Genomic DNA, 18,289 nt, shown 5'->3' with positions numbered 1-18,289 from the left:
AAAGTGCTCTCCCTTGGCCTTAGCTTCATGGATCCCTTAGTGGAAAGAAGAGTCCCCATGGGCAACTCTCTTCCCCTGTCATATATTAGAGCTTCGCTCTTTTGATCAGCCAAATTCCATCATGGGTGCTGTTTGCTCACTTACATTTCCCTGGGATCTGGGACGTCCTTCACTATTCCAGTGGATTCCCATTTTCCTTCTTGAATTAAAGCTCACAGAGTTGATCTTCATGCACTACTTTTCCATTTCTAAGTGACCGATATTTGCTAAAAGCCTCTAATCTGCCATCTTGGAAGAAAAAATATTCATACAAGTCTTGATAGAAGGTTCATTTTATGGTTTTTTTTTTGTTTTAATCAGTAGAAAGGAGTTCAGAAAAAGCATTATCCTGTTGTCAATGTAAGTCACTTGATATATTTTATACAATGATACAATCGATAGCAAGGTTTAATGGCAATAAAATTGGTATCTAAAAGTATTGAGTGATTATAAAATGTTTTAAAAGATGAAAATAATATTTTTAAAGTTTTGAAATAAAATCCTAAATGGGTTTCTAGAAACTCCCTTATTTATCATTTAGGGTAAAGCAATGAATGGGCAATACAAATTCAGTATTTAGCAGAAAGTGCTTATTTGTTGCAGTGCTTCTGAGGCATTACCAAATAACCTGAGTACAGTTTAAGAATCACTGGTTAAAAAGGTACATTTCTATTATAATTATGTTTAGGTTGTATAGTTTCATTTTTATAATAAGGTTAAGTTATAATCAGTACTTTGACAACATGTATAAAAACATATTTTAGCTCTCTTCTTTAACACTGGTATTTCTCATTTTTAAAGTCCTTTTTATTTTTTAGAATCAAGTAGTAAATGTAACTGTGTCCTGATTGCTGATATAACGTATCACTAGTAAATTAGATATAATTACATGCTAATATAGTAGGCAATTTTCAATCCACTTTTATTTCTGTCAGCCCAGATATATGTCAATTTGAATGATTACATTTTTATTATTTCGTCTTTAAAAAATATAGCAGAAAGAGCTAAGATAACATTGTATGATGCTTACTATTTATCAAGGTGTTTTTTAAGCACTCTTAATACTTCCAACCCTGTGAGTTTGGAACTGTTGTTTTCTCCATTTTATTGATGGATAAAGTGAGGGACAAGGAGGTTCAGTGATTTCCCCTAAGCGGTGGAATGGAACCCAGACAGTCTGGCTTCAGAGACAGTATGCTTATCTGCTGGGTTACATTCTGTCAGGAACAGCTACTTTACAGCTTCAGATTAATCTCATCACCTTCCAGAGCTTAAATAGTTAAGATTCTGGTAGGGTGTTCTCCCTCCACCCAGAAGTCCTCCTTTGCCTTCCTCAATCTACCACTTCTTCTCTGATCCTATAAAATATGTATATCTCTGCCATTGCATACATCCTTATGTGTTAGAACTGTCTATTTAGTTGTCTGTATTATTATAGACTGTGAGATGTTTGAAGACAGAAACCATGTCTTACTTATATTTTTATCACTAGGGTTAACTTAGCAGGAGTCTGTTGTTTTGTACATACTTAATGTTTGGTGAACTAAGCTGAACTGAACACAAGTCATATGTAATGGAGGATTACTATAACCCCACCCAATGTATAAAACAATGATTAACTGCTTATTATATGCAAGGCACTATACTTTACATTTAATATACATATTATTACATTTTGTTATTAAAAATATACTTGAGAGGCAAATATTACTATCGTCATTTTATTCATGAAGAGACTGAGACTCAGATAGTTAAGTGACTTGCCCAAGGTCACTGCTATTATTAAGTGACAGAGCAGGCTTCAAACCCTAGTCTATTAGGCTTAGAAAGCCTATGCTCTTTATCAACCTGTTACGTTAATTCCAAGATATACTTTTAAGATGAATTCTTCTACGACCCCAATCTTACATTTGTGAAAATTCAAGGTACTATTCAAACTTCTGGATACCATATACCACCTTAACAAGCAAGGAATTGAGACTAAGTTTGGGCCTGGAGGCTCAGGCCTGTAATCCTAGCACTTTGGGAAGCTGAGATGAATGGATTGCTTGAGCTCAGAACTTAGAGACGAGCCTGGGCAACATAGTGAGACCCTATCTCTACCACCAAAGAAAAAAATTCAGCCAAGTGTGATGGCACATGCATGTAATCCCAGCTACATGGCAGACTAAGGTAAGAGAATCTCTTAAGTCCCGGAGGTGGAGGTTACAGTGAGTTGAGATTGCACCACTGCATTCCAGCCTCCATGAAAGAGGGAGACTCTGTCTAAAAAGGAGAAGAAGAAATTAAGACTAGTCAGAGAATCAGATAATTTTAGATAGTGGAGGCAAGTCAGAGAGAGAGAAATATTTAAGTCAGGAAGACACTGAATATATAGACATTCAAAACTGTAAAACATGCTTGTTGGTTTTTTCTCTCTAGTTTTTGTCTCTAAAATCACTGCAATTTATAAGTAGAATGTATTTATCCATTAAGGATTGGAAAGGTTGTATTCCATTCACAGTAAAGCAAATGGGAAAAAAAATCATTTACCCCAAATGTGGGTTGACTTAAAGAGAAAGGGGAAATGTACACTGTGTTTGATATTCAGTGAGAAACATGAGTGCAATGGAAAATTTGAACTACATTTTCTTCAAACTAGTGCTAAGAAAAAACTGTATTTAAAATCTGATAAAATATTTGTATGCACATAAACTCCATGTGCATATGTTGTACACAGATTTTATACATGTACAAACAATGCTATATAGACAAATATTACTGTTATGGAAGATGAAAACTAATGTTAGACTCCTAGAAGTAAATTTATGCAAGTGAAGTTCACTTGGTTAGAGGTTGTCAAATATTTAACACCATTTTAACTAAATTTTACATAACACAGGAGGAACAGGGAAAAGAAAAATCACATTCTTAGTAAAACTTCAAGAGTCAATAAACTTTCTCTAAATACAATAGATTTTCAGTGACAAATTTTGTAATGAGGTGCCTTTTCAGTTTAAAGCTAAAGAGCTATTATGAAATATAGTGCTTATGGCAAGATCTAAGCCTATATATATCTGTTATAGGTTCCCTAGGAGACTGAACAGGGACTTATATTTTGGAATAAGATAAGATAATTACCAGTTGATGCTAGAAACTGTTTAAGTGAAATTTCATGACAAGAAATCCTTGATGGTTTGACATGGCTTCATTTACATCAGAATAATAAGATTGCTGTACATTTCTTGAAACAATTCCTTACAAGCAATGATGATGAGCAGAGAAAAAGAAAATAAAACAAGGCAAATTTTTTACTTAGAAGTCATTTCAGAGACTCATTTTGACCTACTTTTTCTTAGATAACACCACATGGTAATCTTCCTCATAAAAAGTTTTAGAAAATATTGAAATTTGGAAGAAGAAATGGTGACTACATTATATTCTTAGTTCTTCAGTAAGTTCAGGATCAAGAGAAGACCGCATTCAAATAGAATGAGAAGAATCTGTACAATGCATTTTCCTCACAATTATACGAATGTATTGATTAATTTAAAAATGAAGTTCTAAGGCAATATAAAATTATTTAATCTCTAATTTTATAAATCAGCATACGTTGGAAGCCTATTCACATTAATATGTGATAACAGGCATTGTTATGTTTTGACATTCACCCCTACATGAGTTGTAGTCATGTATGATGCAAAGACATGTCTGGTTGCCAGGTGGCTTGTATTCTTCCTCCGTAAAGGTTTTATATGCCAGTTTTGTTACCTCCGACTACAAGGGGCACAAGGAAGCTATCTTATAAGCAGTGTCTAAAGATCCAGAAAATATACTCTATATGAATACTACTATTAATAGAGATGAAGTGTAGACTTTATCATATTAGTCTAGTAATCTGGCTCCCAGTAGATATTTCATAAATGTTTGTTGAATGAATTAAATTCAAATAATTTCATTAAAAAGGAGATATTTCATTCCCAATGTTATTTCTAAACCTTTTCAACTTCTGGGGTTGAAATAAGACAACTGAGTTGGATGTTCTTGCAGAACAGTAAAGTGTATCAGTCTGTTCTCGCATGCTATAGGAGAAAAAAAAAAAAAAAACGAGGCCGGGTGCGGTGTGGTGGCTCATGCCTATAATTCCAGCACTTTGGGAGGCTTAGACAGGTGGATAACCTGAGGTGGAGAGTTCGAGACCACCAGCCTGACCAACATGGAGAAACCCTGTTTGTACTAAAAATACAAAATTAGCCAGGCATGGTGGCATATGCCTGTAATCTCAGCTACTGGGGAGGCTGAGGGAGGAGAATAGCTTGAACCCGGGAAGCTGAGGTTGCAGTGAGCTGAGATAGCGCCATTGCACTCCAGCCGGGCAACAAGAGCAAAATTCCATGTCAAAAATAAATAAATAAATAAATAAATAAATAAATAGCGTAATTTATAAAGAAAAGAGGTTTTATTGGCTTATGGTTCTGCAGGCTGTACAGAAAGCATGGCTGGAGAGGCTTCAGGAAACTTACAATCACGGCAGAAGGGGAAGCAAGCACATTTTCACATGGCCAACAGGAGAGAGAGAGAGCAAAGGGAGAAGCGTTACAAACTTTTAAAAACCAGATCTTGTGAGAACTCACTCTATCATGAGAACAGTAAGGGAGAAGTCTGCCCCAATGATCAAATCACCTCCTACCAGGCCCCTCCTCCAATATTATGGATTACAATTTGACATGAGATTTGGGCAGGGACACAAATCCAAACTATATTAGTGTCATATATTAAAGATGCTTAGTTTTTTAAACTAAATTTTGATTATTGTGTCCTGCAACTTTACTGAATTAGTTTGTCAATTATTACCATTGGCGGGGGGGTCTTTATTGTTTTCTATGTATAAGACGTTACCAGCAAACAGACAATTTCACTTCTTCCTTTCCTATTAGAATGCACTTATTTCCTTTTCTTGTCTAATTGCCTGGGAATTCCAGTACTATGTTAAAAAGAATTGGTGAGCATTGGTATCCACATACAAAAATCAGTAGTGTTTCTATCTGTTAACCATGAACTATCTTAAAAAGAAATTAAGAAAACAGTCTCATTTATAATAGCATCCAGTAAAGTAAGATACTTAGGGTGAAAGTAACCAAAGAAGTGAAAGATCTATACATTGGAAAGAATAAAATACTGATTAAACAAATTAAAGATGACATACATAAATAGAAAGCTATTCCATAGTCATGGACTGGAAGAATTTCTATTGTTAAAATGGCCATAATAACCAAATCTACAGATTCAATGCAATCTCTATCAAAACTTGATGTCATTTTTCATAGAAATATTAAAAAATGTTAATTTTTTTACAGAAGTTTAAAAGACCCCAGATAGTCAAAGCAATCTTGACCAGAAAAGATAAAGCTGGAGGCATCACACTACTGGATTTCAAAATTTATTGCAAAGCTGTAGCAATTAAAACAGCATGGTACTGGCATAAAAACAGACACATTAATCAATGGAATAGGATAAAGAGCTCAGAAATAAATCCACACGTCTACAGTCAATTGATTTGCAACGAAGTTACCAAGAACACCCAATAAGGAAAGGGCAGTCTCTTCAATAAATGATGTTAAAACAACTGGATACCCACATGTTGAAAAATGAAAATTGATGTTTCTCTCACTCCTTATAAAAGAATCAACTCAAAATGGTTGATTTAATCAACCATTTCAGATCTTAAACATAAGATCTGAAACTGTAAAACTACTGGGATAAAATAGAGGGAAAATCTCCATGACATTGATGTGGGCAGTGGTGATATCCTGGATATGAACCCACAACCACAGGAAACAAAAGCAAATTAGACAAATGGAATCCCATCAAACTAAAAAGCTTCTCACAGCAAAGGAAACAATGGGTTGAGGAGGCAACCCACAGATTTGGAGAAAATATTTACAAATCGTACATTGTATGAGAGGCTAATATACAAAATATACAAGGAACTTAAACTAATAAAAAAAAAGAGACAAGAAAGGAGATTTCTCAAAAGAAGATATACAAATGGCCAACAAGTATTTGAAAAAAGCTGAACATATCTTATCATCAGAGAAATGCAAATTATAGCCACAATGATGTATCACTTCAAAGGTGTAAGATGGGCTATTATCAAGATGACAAAAAATAACAAATGTTGGACAGGATATGCAGAAAATGGAACTCTTGCACACTGTTGTTATTGTAAATTAGTGCAGCCATTTTGAAAAAGAATACGAAGTTTTCTTAAAAAACTAAAAGTTGAATTAGCATATGATCCAGAAATTGCACATCTATGTATTTATTTATTCATTTTATTTTATTTATTTTATTTTTTGAGATGGAGTCTCACTCTGTCACCCAGGCTGGAGTGCAGTGGTGTGATCATGGCTCACTGTAACCTCCACCTCTTGGGTTCAAGCAATTCTCCTGCCTCAACCTCGTAACTAACTGGAATTGCAGGCACTTGCCACCACACCTGGATAATTGTTATATTTTTAGCAGACAAAGGGTTTTTCCAGGTTGGCCAGGCTGGTCTTGAACACCTGACCTCAGGTGATCCACCCACCTTCGCCTCCCAAAGTGCTGGGATTACAGGGGTGAGCCAGAGCACCTAGAATAGTGTATATATTTAAAGAAATTGATATTAGTATATCAAAGAGATATCTGCACTCCCATGTTGATTGTGTCATAATTCACAATAACTAAGATATGAAAATAACCAAAGTGCCCACCAATGGATGAATAATTTTTAAAATGTCGTTTATGTACAAAATAGGATACTATACAGCCATTTAGAAAACAGGAAATTTTGCCATTGTGACAACATGGATGAACCTGAAGGACATTATGCTAAATGAAATAAGTCAGATACAGGGCAACAAGTACTGTATAATCTCACTTACATGTGTAATCTAAAAAAAATTCAAACTCATAGAAACTAAAAAAAAAAAACCCTAGACAGTTAAATACTGATTACCAGAGGCTGGTCATGAAAGGTGGGTTGTGGATGGGGAAAGGGGAGATATTGGTCATTTGGTACAAGCGTACAGTTAGAAAGGGGGAATAAGCTTCGATGTTCTATTGCACAGTATGATGAGTATAATTAACAAAAATTTTCTCAGCACAAAGAAATGATAAGTATTTTAGGTGATGGATATGCTAACTATCCTATTTGATCATTACACAATATATACATGCATTACAATACCACGTTGACCAGAGATATATACTATCATTATTTGTATTAAAAATTAAACCAGGCCAGACGCGGTGGTTCACGCCTGTAATCCCAGCACTTTGGGAGGCTGAGACCGGCGGATCACGAGGTCAGGAGATCGAGACCATCCTGGCTAACACGGTGAAACCCCGTCTCTACTAAAAATACAAAGAAAACTAGCCGGGCGTAGTGGCGGGCGCCTGTAGTCCCATCTACTCCGGAGGCTGAGGCAGGAGAATGGCGTGAACCCAGGAGGCGGAGCTTGTAGTGAGCCGAGATCGCGCCACCGCACTCCAGCCTGGGCGACTGAGCAAGACTCCGTCTCAAAAAAAAACAAAAAACAATTTAAACCAAAAACCTAAATGTTCATAGACTATTCATGAATTCCAAATTTGCAAATAACTATGAATATCATACAATTTAGGGGTTCCCAAATACCTCAAAGAACTGGCTGTATTAGAGGCGCTTATAAAAATGCAAATTCCAAGGTTTCAGCCCTAGTGGTTCTGATGAAGTAGGTCTACGATAAAGCCCAGGAATTTTTGAGCTTCTTAATTATTTTATCATATTTTTCTATTTATATTTTTTATTAAGCATGGAAACAACTGGTAACATCATAATGCTAAAAGAAGATAATTTGCAGAAAACTTTTGTGGGCTTGAGTTGAAAAGGGGTGCATAATGAGACTCATAAAGCAAAAATATCAAGACACAAAAACTGATGGATTTATTTATATAATCCTTAAGAATTTGTGTTCAAAAGTAAATATCAGGAGTCAGATAGTAATACAATGTGTTCAACATCTAGAAAGGGCAAGTAATTAATATCTAGAATATACAAGAAAGTTTTATCTTTCAACAAAAAAAGGAAAAATACAATAGCAAAATGAACAAAGAATAGTTAGATCTAATAGATGGAAGGAGAAGCTTGATTGATTGTTAAGTATATACTGAGATGTTTTTATTGTTAATTAGAGAAATGTGAATTAAAGTAATTTATGCCAATTTATGATCAACAAAAATGTATCACTTTGATACAACAAGCATTGGAAAAGATGTGAGGAACTGGTACACCTAATGCACAGCTGGTGGAAGTGAAAATAAGACAGCCATTCTTGAGAATAATTGGATAGGACTTTGTGAAACTAGGAATATGTACCATGGCCCACTTTTTAGTGTGGACCCTAGAGAAAGCTTCAAATAAGTCCATAAGAATACATGTATAAGGACACACATAACGATATATTTATAGCATTATTTGTGGATTTGGGGCTTTACAGGCAGCCCTGGAATAATCACAAGAGGAACAGAGTGAAATACATACTTGGACTACTAAGTAGTAGTTACAGCAATGAACCGGATACAGGTTAAGAAATAAGCTTAGATCTCGAAAAGCATGTTAAATTTTCACTTATGGTATAATCAAATGATGTTCTTCCTGGAACCTACCCTCCAATAAGTAACAATTACCAGTAATGAGCAAAATATTTTTTAAAAACACAAAATAGCACAGGAATAAAAACAACATAGCATCAAGAAAAACGAACAAAACATATGTATAGAAAGTAATAAAAAGTCAGATTCTGAAATTTGAAGGTGAGTTGACCTTGGAAAAAGGGTCATAAGCATGAGTATCTAATTTGTATGGATTTTATCCTTAGGATAATTTATTTTTTAACAGAGCTATAAACACCCTGTGAGGTGTTTACAATGATATACTGGAACCAATTCACACTGGCTCAGGAGAGCTCTTTGTGGGTGTCACTTCTCAACTCAATTTTCAATGACTCATGCAGCTTAAAGTTGGCTATGCTCTGAGTATTTACATCGTGGTAATAAAAAAATGCTAACATTGTTTCATTCTTATTTTTTCAGACATCAAATTATTAAATATTCATCATTACATCCTTAGTAGTTAAAACTGCGCTAATAAGCCTATTGTTTTCCTTGCTTCATGACCCACAGGACAGAGTTTGGGGCAACCACAACCACTAGAAAGTAATGGGGAAAATCTATAAAATAAATAAACATAGAAAGGGAGCCCCATATTCTATGTATAAATTCTGCCCAAATCTCTGGTTGGTCCCAGAATTATGCATGTACAGAGCAGAATACAAGTAGCCCAGATAAAGATCAAAGAATGAACTGAGATTTGAGCTCACAACCAAGAGACAGAGTTTGCTACTTGAGTTCAACCAAGTTAATTGTTTGATAAGACATCAGTTCCTCAGAGTTGTAAAACAGGATCCAGAGTCTCTTCAGTATTACATTTACAATGTTGAGAATACAAGCCAAAATTACTCGATCAAATCTCAAGAAAAAAGACAGTCATTGGAGACCAATCCTAAGATAACCCAGATATTTGAATAAGCAAACAAGAACATAAAGAAGGCATTTTAGCTAAGCTTATTGAGTAATTGGAAAATATAAGTACTATAAATTAAAGGACAGAAAATTTGAAGAAAAAAACAAAATAGAAATTCTACAACTGAAAATTACAATTTCAGAAGTTACTTTAAAGAATGGGCTCAAAAGAATGGTCATGACTAAGGAAAAAGCAGATAACTTGAAGGTATATCAATAGAAGTTATTCTCCATAATGGAGAAAAGGAAAAGAAAGTGAAACATCCACATTAAAATACTCACAGGGATTTGTAGATCCATATCAAGCACATGTGTAATTAGAGTCCTGAAAGGAGAGTAGAGACAGACTGTGAAAAATGTATTTGAAAATATAATGGCTTAAAATTTTGCAAATTTTGCAAAAGGCATACATTTAGTAATTCAAGAAGCTGTATGAGCCCAAAGCAGAATAATTCCTAAAAACAGGACCACCAAATTCAGTGATCTCAAGAAACATTTATATAAATAAACCTCGCATAACCAAGCTGCTTAAAATGAAAGATGAAGTACTAAAAGTAGCTGGAAAAAAGTTATTTATTAATTTCAACTGAACAGCAATTTGAATGACTTCTTAGAAACTATGGAAGACAGAATAAACTAGATCAGCATCTTTAAAACATGCAACAAAATAAATACTGTTAATCCAGAATTTTATATTGAAAAATTATATCCTTCAAGTATATAAATTAAATAAAAATATTCAGACAAAAGAAAACCAAGATAATTTTCCACAAACAGACCTGTATTATACAAATGTTAAATAAATTTATTTAGGCAGAAGAGAATGATAACAGATGGAAACTCATATCTTCATAAAGGCATTGGATATGAGAAATAACTCAGTAAATATAAATGGCTATTTTTTCATAAAAAATGCATAAGATTATTTGGTGCAAACATTAATTACATTATAGAGGTTTATATATTTTCAAGAGACAACACATTAGATCACAAAGAATAAAAGAGTGTATATGGGCCCATAGTTTGCAAAGTTCTTTATTTTATGTGAAGTAATATGATACTGAATTTAAGAAGACCAAAACATTTAGGATGTGTCTTGTAATCCACAGAACAATCGCACACACACACAAAAAAATTGGCAGTCTACCTAAAAGTCAAGAGATAAATTAAAATAGATTTGGAACAAAAAAAATACAAACAATTCAACCAAAATCTGGACCCAAGAAACAAACAAAAAATGGGTAAACACAAAACCAATGAAACTGTAGACATAAATCCAATAATATCAATAATTATATTAAATTTTAATGAAATAAACAATCCAAGTAAAAGAGATTTTCAAATGGAATAAGATAATAAGACCAAACTACATGTGGTCTATAAGAAACACTTTACATATAAACACATAAATAAAGTAAATAGATAGAACAGATATATCTTACAAACTATAAACATCAGAAAGCTGAACTGTTCAAAATAAAATCAGACAAAAAAAAATCTTCAAGTAAAAAATCACTACCAGAGATAATAAAGGTCAGTTCATCAGAAAGGCATAATAGTCATAATAATGCATGTACTTAATAACAAATCTGCAAAATACATAAGGCAGAAATTGACAGAATTGATGAGAATAGTTGAAAATTTAAATACTATTCTTAGTACCCTACAGAATTAGACAGAAATATAGATTATCTTAACAACACTACCAACTATCTTGACATAATTGATATTAATAGAACATTACTCCACAACTACTGATCACATATTGTTTTAAAGAAACATGTATGCTCACCAAGATATATCCTACATGGGTACATTAAAAATTTTCTCAATGAATTTAAAATGAGTGAAATTATACAGAGTACCATGTATGATGCAAAAAAAGGAATTAAATTGGAAATAAAATTAATGTATCAAGAAAAACCCCTAAAAACTGTGGTATTAAATAAAATAATTCTAAGTAATGCATAAGTCAAATTAAAAATCCCATAGGAAATTAAAAAATATTTTGAAACAAATAATAATAAAAATATAACAATGTTTTGTTGCAGCTAAAGTAGTGCTTAGAGAAAAATTTATAACTCTAAATTTATATGTTAGAATGAAAAGAAAGTTTTAAAATCAATGACCTAAGATTCCACTTAAGAAGTTAGAAAAACAAGAATTAAGCAAATTAAGTAGAAGAAAGAAAGTCATAAAAATAGGAGCAGGTGGGTCGTGGTGGCTCATGCCTGTAATCCCAGCATTTTGGGAGTCCAAGGTGAGCAGATCAATTGAGGTCAGGAGTTCAAGACCAGCCTGGTTAACACGGCAAAACCCCGTCTCTACCAAAACTTCAAAAATTAGCCAAGCTGTGGTTCTGCATGCCTGTAATCCCACCTACTTGGGTGGCTGAGGCAGGAGAATCACTTGAACCCGGAAGGCAGAAGTTGCAGTGGACTCCAGCCTGGGCGACAGACTGAGACCCTGTCTCAAAAAAAAAAAAAAAAAAAAAGGAAAATTAGAGCAGATATTAAGGAAATATAAATTGTTTAAAATAGAGAATAATAGCAAAGTCTACAGTTATTTCAGTGAAAATAGCAAGAAATTTAATAAACCTATAGCTAGATTGTCCAGGAACAAACAAACAGAAAAAATCAAATTGCCGATATCATAAATGTAAGAGGGAACATCACTAAAGATATTACAGAAATTAAAAGGATAATAAGACAATGTTATCAATTTTATGCCAATAAATCTGACAATTTAGGTAAAATGAACAGATTATGTGAAACATACAATGTATCAAAGTTGACATAAATTAAAACAAATAGCTTAATAGCCACATATCTATTATTATGTGAAGGAGGCCAGACACATTGATACCAAAACCTGACAAAGGCATTGCAAAATACTAAGAAACATCACCCCATGAAAAATATTTAAAATATTAACAAATTAAATCCAACAATATATCTTCATGACTAAGTAGTATTTGTTCTAGTAGTGTTCCTAGAACAAATATTACTTAGTCATGTTTTTTATTAGAAGATACACTAGTGCAGTTCACCATATAAATAGAATAAAGAGAAAAAGTACGATCACCTCTACAAATGCAGAAAAAACATTTGACAAAAGTCGACAACTATGCATGATAAAAACCCTCAACAACGTTTAAATAGGAGGTAACATCTTCAACTTGATAAAAAGCACTATGTGAAATCTATATTTTATGTCCCACTAAATGGTACAAAACTGAATTTGTCACCTTTAAGTTTGGGACAATAAAAGGATGCCTTCCGTCACCAATTTTGATCAACATTGAACTGTATATTTTAGCCAAGGGAAAAAAAAAAAACTAAAAAAGACAAAGCTTAGAAAGGAAGGAGTAAAACTATCTCTATTCATGGATTGTTTTATATAATTAATCTTAATAAATCCACAAAACAGATACTAAAAACAATAGCTAAATTTAGCAAAGCTTTGGAATATCAATTTAATACACAAATATTAATTGTATTTTATTTATTCATAGCAAACAATTGGAAAATGATAATGAAAAAAGAAATTTTGCTTGCAATAGCATCAGAATGCATACTGCATTTACAAAAAAAGTAACAAAAACATGTAAAAGATTTCATCACTAAAAAATAAGAAAATTTAATAGCTGAGATAAAGAAGGCATAAATAAGTGGTGCAATATCATATATTTATGGACTTAAGAACAAAGAGTGATAAGTTGTCAAATCTTTTCAAATGTATCTGTAGATTAAACACAATCTCAATAAAAATCCAAGCAGGTTATTTGCAGAAAGTAACAAGTAGATTCTAAATTTTATATGGATATGCAAATCTAAGGCGATCTTGATTAAGAATGATACAGCTGGAAGGTTTAGTTATTGTTTCAAGATTTAGTGTAAAGCTACAATACTCAAAATGTGGTTTTGCCATAAGGATCAACAAATAGATCACTGGAATAAAATAGAAAGCTTGGAAATAGACACACACATTTATAATAATTTGATTTTTGTCAAAGGCAATCCAATGGAACAAAGAAAAGTTTTCCACAAATTAAATTGAAATAACTGGATATTTACATAGAAAAAAATGAACATTGACACCTACCTCATGCTCCATACTACTAGCACTAGTAGTAGTAATAGTAGTAGTAATCATACAGAAAATAATAACCATATGAAAAAAAGTAATAACATAGATTTGCCAAAACATAAAACTTCTGTTCCTCAAAAAGACACAATTAAAAATAAATAAATAAGTCACAATATGGGAGAAAAAAGTCACAAACCATATATTTTAAAAAGGGCTAGTATGCAGGATAAATAAATACATGGTACAAGTCAATAATATAAAGAAAACAATCCAATAAAAAAAAGGACAAAACTTCATATATATACTTGACAACAGAAGCTATATGAATGGTTATTAATCACATCATTTGCCATTAGGAAAACTCAAATAAAAGCCACAAAATACTACTACTGACTCTCAAGTCTGCTATAGTTAAAATGACTGACATCACTAGCTGTCAGTGATGTGGAAGCAAGTTGATTTCTCAGGCTTTTTAGTGGGAATGTAAAATCATATAGCTACTTTGGAAATAGGCCTGGTTGTTTCCTCTACACACACATCTACATTATGATTCATTTATTCTGCTCCTAGCTATTTTTCAAAAGAAATGAATAAGCCTCAGACAAGACTACATACTATGTGATTCAATTTATATGAAGTTATACAACAGGCTAAACAATTTGCATTTCAAAAAATAAGAGTAATTGTAGTCTTGGGCATTGGGAGTAAAGATTTATGTGCAAAGGGCATGAGGGAAAATTTAGGGTAGTGGTAATGTTTTGTATTTTGAATGCAGTTGGATTACAAAAGTGTATAAATTTTTCTTAACTCATAAAACATACATTTAAGGTTTGGGCATTTTATTTGTATACATTTTGTATAAATTTTAAATAGAAAATATGTTAATAAATATTCATCCCTAGCTGATATGCATCCTGAAATAGTCAAGGTGAAGTGTACTACTGTGTGTCAGTTATTTTAAAATATTCTAAAAGTACAATGGATGTGTAATAGATGGGAATAGATGAAATAGCTTGAAAAGATAGATAGACATGTGATAAACCAATGATAATAAAATATTACTGATGAAATCTAGGTTGTGTGTATGCAAATGTTCACTCTAAAACTTAATCAACTGATTTATGGTTGAAAATTACTAGTGTATTTCTAATTATTTATAATATAATAAAGTAACAACAATAAGAAAATGTTGAAATAATTTCAATATAATAATTAAAAGGTTGAAAAATAAAAGAGGATACTATGTATCTCACAAAATTAGAAACAATGGGTGAATTTTAAAAATCAAGAAATAAAATGAGCTCTGTAACACAGTACTATTTATGTGTATTAAAAAACACACACAGACACTAATGATGCTAATATTTTAGAAAATTACACACATATTCAAAGGTATGTATCAAACAAATTAGAGTGGGAGCTTTTGAGGGTAATGCAAATGGAGATCAACAATGAATAAGGGAAATAAAAAAGAGAATTGCCAAGTTGCTTTGTATATAGATTGATGATGAGAGTGTGCCATGAATACCTCAATTCTCTGTGCCTAAAGTTTCTGAAGAAAGGAAAAGAAAAATATATAAAGAAAATCTAATATAGAAGTAATTTCTAGTTTTCTAATAATAGCTATAGCCATTTTTTTGTCTTAATTCAAGCTTCAAAAAGTGTTTTAGAGTAGTGGACAAATGTTTAATTATTAATGTTATAGCTCTATCCATGGTGTGGCTTATATTTTTACATTACTTTTAAATCATATTTCAATTTTATTTTATTCTTAATTTTAAAATATTACATAATATGACCATAACACTTATTATAATGTCTAAAATATAGGAATAATTTATGTCACTAATCTGCCAAAAGAAAAGGAAAGGGAGAAATAGGAGAAGCATTCTAGACATGGATTGAAACAAAAACACTTGTTTCTCTTATTTGTTTTCAAGTGTGGTAGGGCCTAGTTACTTATATAGCAGTATCTTAAGCAAAAAATTTTTTTTTGGGCTTAAACAACATAAATTTATTTTCTCATAGTTCTGGAGGCTAGAAGCTGCAGATCAAGGTGGTGCTGCTTCGGTTCCTGATGAGGGCTTTCTTCCTGGCTTATAGGTTGGCTGGCATCTTGTCCTCACGTGGCAGAGGGAGAATACTGTAGTCTCACCTTCTCTTCTTTATTTTTTTTTCTTTTTTTCTTTTTTCTTTTTTTCTCTCTTTTTCTTCTTTTTTTCTTTTCATTCTTTTTTTCATATAAAAACAATGTGTTCTGATTTTCTAAAATAATTCATTTTCTGTTTAGAGGGGTACTAAGTAATTTAGTGTCTGATTAACATAATAAAAATGGCAGATTTTTTTTGGTTTGTAAAAATCTGCAACTGAGAGAGTTTCCCTGACCTTTAATCTTTGAGGAGGAAAATTTGTAAATAGATGTATTTAAGGATCTGAGTAGGCACTGGAAGTAGACAATCTTCTCCTTTGATGAAATTACGTAGGCTATGTGTTTCTGTTTGTATGCATCTCTGTAGTTTAATCTACAAGTAATTTAATTTATAACACATTTTTTAAGAAAATTGTTTTGTTTTCCTTTCTTGTAAGATTGCTTACAATAGAGAAAGATTAATCCACACCTCTCAACTGTAGGATATTCTGTGGAAATTACAAAAGAAGTAGAGGTCATAACCCAACTCTTGTGGATGTACTTAATCTAATGGGGAGATAAGGCAAATACAAATAAACACAGGTAATGATAACAAAATCAGTCACAATTATCCAAACATGTCCAGGTGTACACCTTGTAATTATATTTATAGACAACATTCCAGCTGTGTAATAGTTCTGCCCCTTTATATCATCTATTGAGGACAGAGCTCTGGATTAAGAATTATTAAACCTGAATTTGGCTTCCATCTCTAGCCTTAAGCACATAGTACCTGAGCCTCAAAAACAGAATTTCCTCAAAAGTAAATTCGGACATCAATCTCTTCTCTACCAACCTCAAAAATGATTGTGAGGATTAAATGATAAAATATGCGTGAAAGTGCTTTGTGACCTAGAAAGCTGTATGCAGATTTGAGGAAATATTTTCTTTGTGGTTCTTATTTAAAGCTCAGTTATATTTAAGCTCATGCAGGTCCTTTCTTCTAGAGACCCTATACCTCCCATTTTGCCCACTTAAGTACTAACTCAAGTTCCTCTTCTCAGTGAAACCTACATATAGTTTTTCCAGACTATGAGCTTCTGTAACCTACTTATTAGTTAAGCTATTCCTACTTATTAGTACAAGTATCAAACAGTTTGGTATCATTAGTAAGTTTTTGTAGGCATTGCCTTTTTCTGCTTCACCAGATTCAAGCAGTTTGAAAGCACAGATTTGTCTGATGCTTCTTAGTTTTTTCACAGTGCCTAGCATGGTTACCGTACATGGAGTAATTTAATACATAATGATTGTGATTGATTAAAGGATAGTTCATTCATTCTTATGGCAAATATATTGAGTACCCACTCTATGTCATTTACTGTACTGTTCTAGGAACTGAGAATATAGCCCTTACCCTCATGGAACGTATTCCAAATAGGGAAGACAGAATATATGTGTGTGTGTGCGTGTGTGTGTGTACATACATATATATATAATTTATGTAGTTTTAGTAATTGAATGAAAATGAAACAATGGAAGGGAATTTAGTATAATCAATGAAGGGGCTGAGGTGCTCTTCTAGATAGGATAATCAGAAATGTCTTCCCTGAAAAGAAAACGTTTGAGCAGAGACCTGAATGAAGGAGCAAGCAACGCAAAGACCTGAGAGAAATGTGTTTGAAGCAGAAATGTGTACCCCATCAGGCTTTCTCTAATAAGTGTGATTCAAGTCCACAAGATCTATTTTTTTTTCAGTGAATTTACAACTTATTTTTGTTGGGTCCATATATTACCGTTTATCTTTAACAACAATTTATACAGCTACAATTATGTGCCACTCACTGGGTCTATAACGGAGGAAAAAAATAGGCACCATTTCTTCCCTCATGAAGCTTTTGTGAGGCTGATTTTTCCCTTTTCAGTTCTGGCCACACAAATGTAGTATATTACTATTGATTGCAATGTGTCTCACCACCTGCTGTAGCCCAAAAGTACTTGTTTGATGGAATACGAATTGGTGCAACTATTGTAAAAAAAATTACACTACTTAGACAAATGGAATATATGAAAAATCTATTTAGAACCAATCCTTATTATGGGTAATTCCCAAAGAAATCTTCACATAGATCCATATGGGGATACCATTGCAGTGTTATATGTAATGGTAGTAAGCAGGAATCAACCTGAGTGTCCATTACTCCAAAAGTGGATATAAAACCTATGGTAGTTGCATATTCATCATAGAGTATTATGCACTAATTTAAAATAAATTAGATAAGATAGAATTTACCTTAACTGTCACAAAATGGTCCTAGCATAAGTGTTCGAAAGCTGACATAACTCCATGGTTTTCAGGACTCAGGCTCATTCTATCATTTTACTTTGCACCCTGAAAATGTATCTTCTAGCTTGTGGCCTAAGATGGCTATCACACTGTCACCACTTGTCAAA

General features: G+C 32.8%; 1 long non-coding RNA gene across 2 annotated transcripts in view; it reads right to left on the bottom strand.

Annotated features, from left to right (window-relative positions):
• LOC123570899 (uncharacterized) overlaps positions 1-18,289 on the bottom strand; it is a 454,883-nt gene that overhangs the window by 302,370 nt on the left and 134,224 nt on the right. Inside the window, exon 3 of one of the 2 annotated variants that reach the window (XR_006695113.3) lies at positions 9,904-9,946. This is a non-coding gene — a long non-coding RNA (uncharacterized lncRNA). Of the gene's footprint in view, positions 1-9,903; positions 9,947-11,583; positions 12,088-18,289 lie in introns of those variants that run through there. The other variant, XR_012429936.1, reaches the window with a different exon arrangement.

The sequence above is a fragment of the Macaca fascicularis genome, chromosome X (assembly GCF_037993035.2).
Source record: "Macaca fascicularis isolate 582-1 chromosome X, T2T-MFA8v1.1".
NCBI classification, from domain to species: domain Eukaryota; kingdom Metazoa; phylum Chordata; class Mammalia; order Primates; family Cercopithecidae; genus Macaca; species Macaca fascicularis.
The sequence above is the reverse complement of the archived record's forward strand: the minus strand, read 5'-3'. Positions and strand labels throughout refer to the sequence as shown.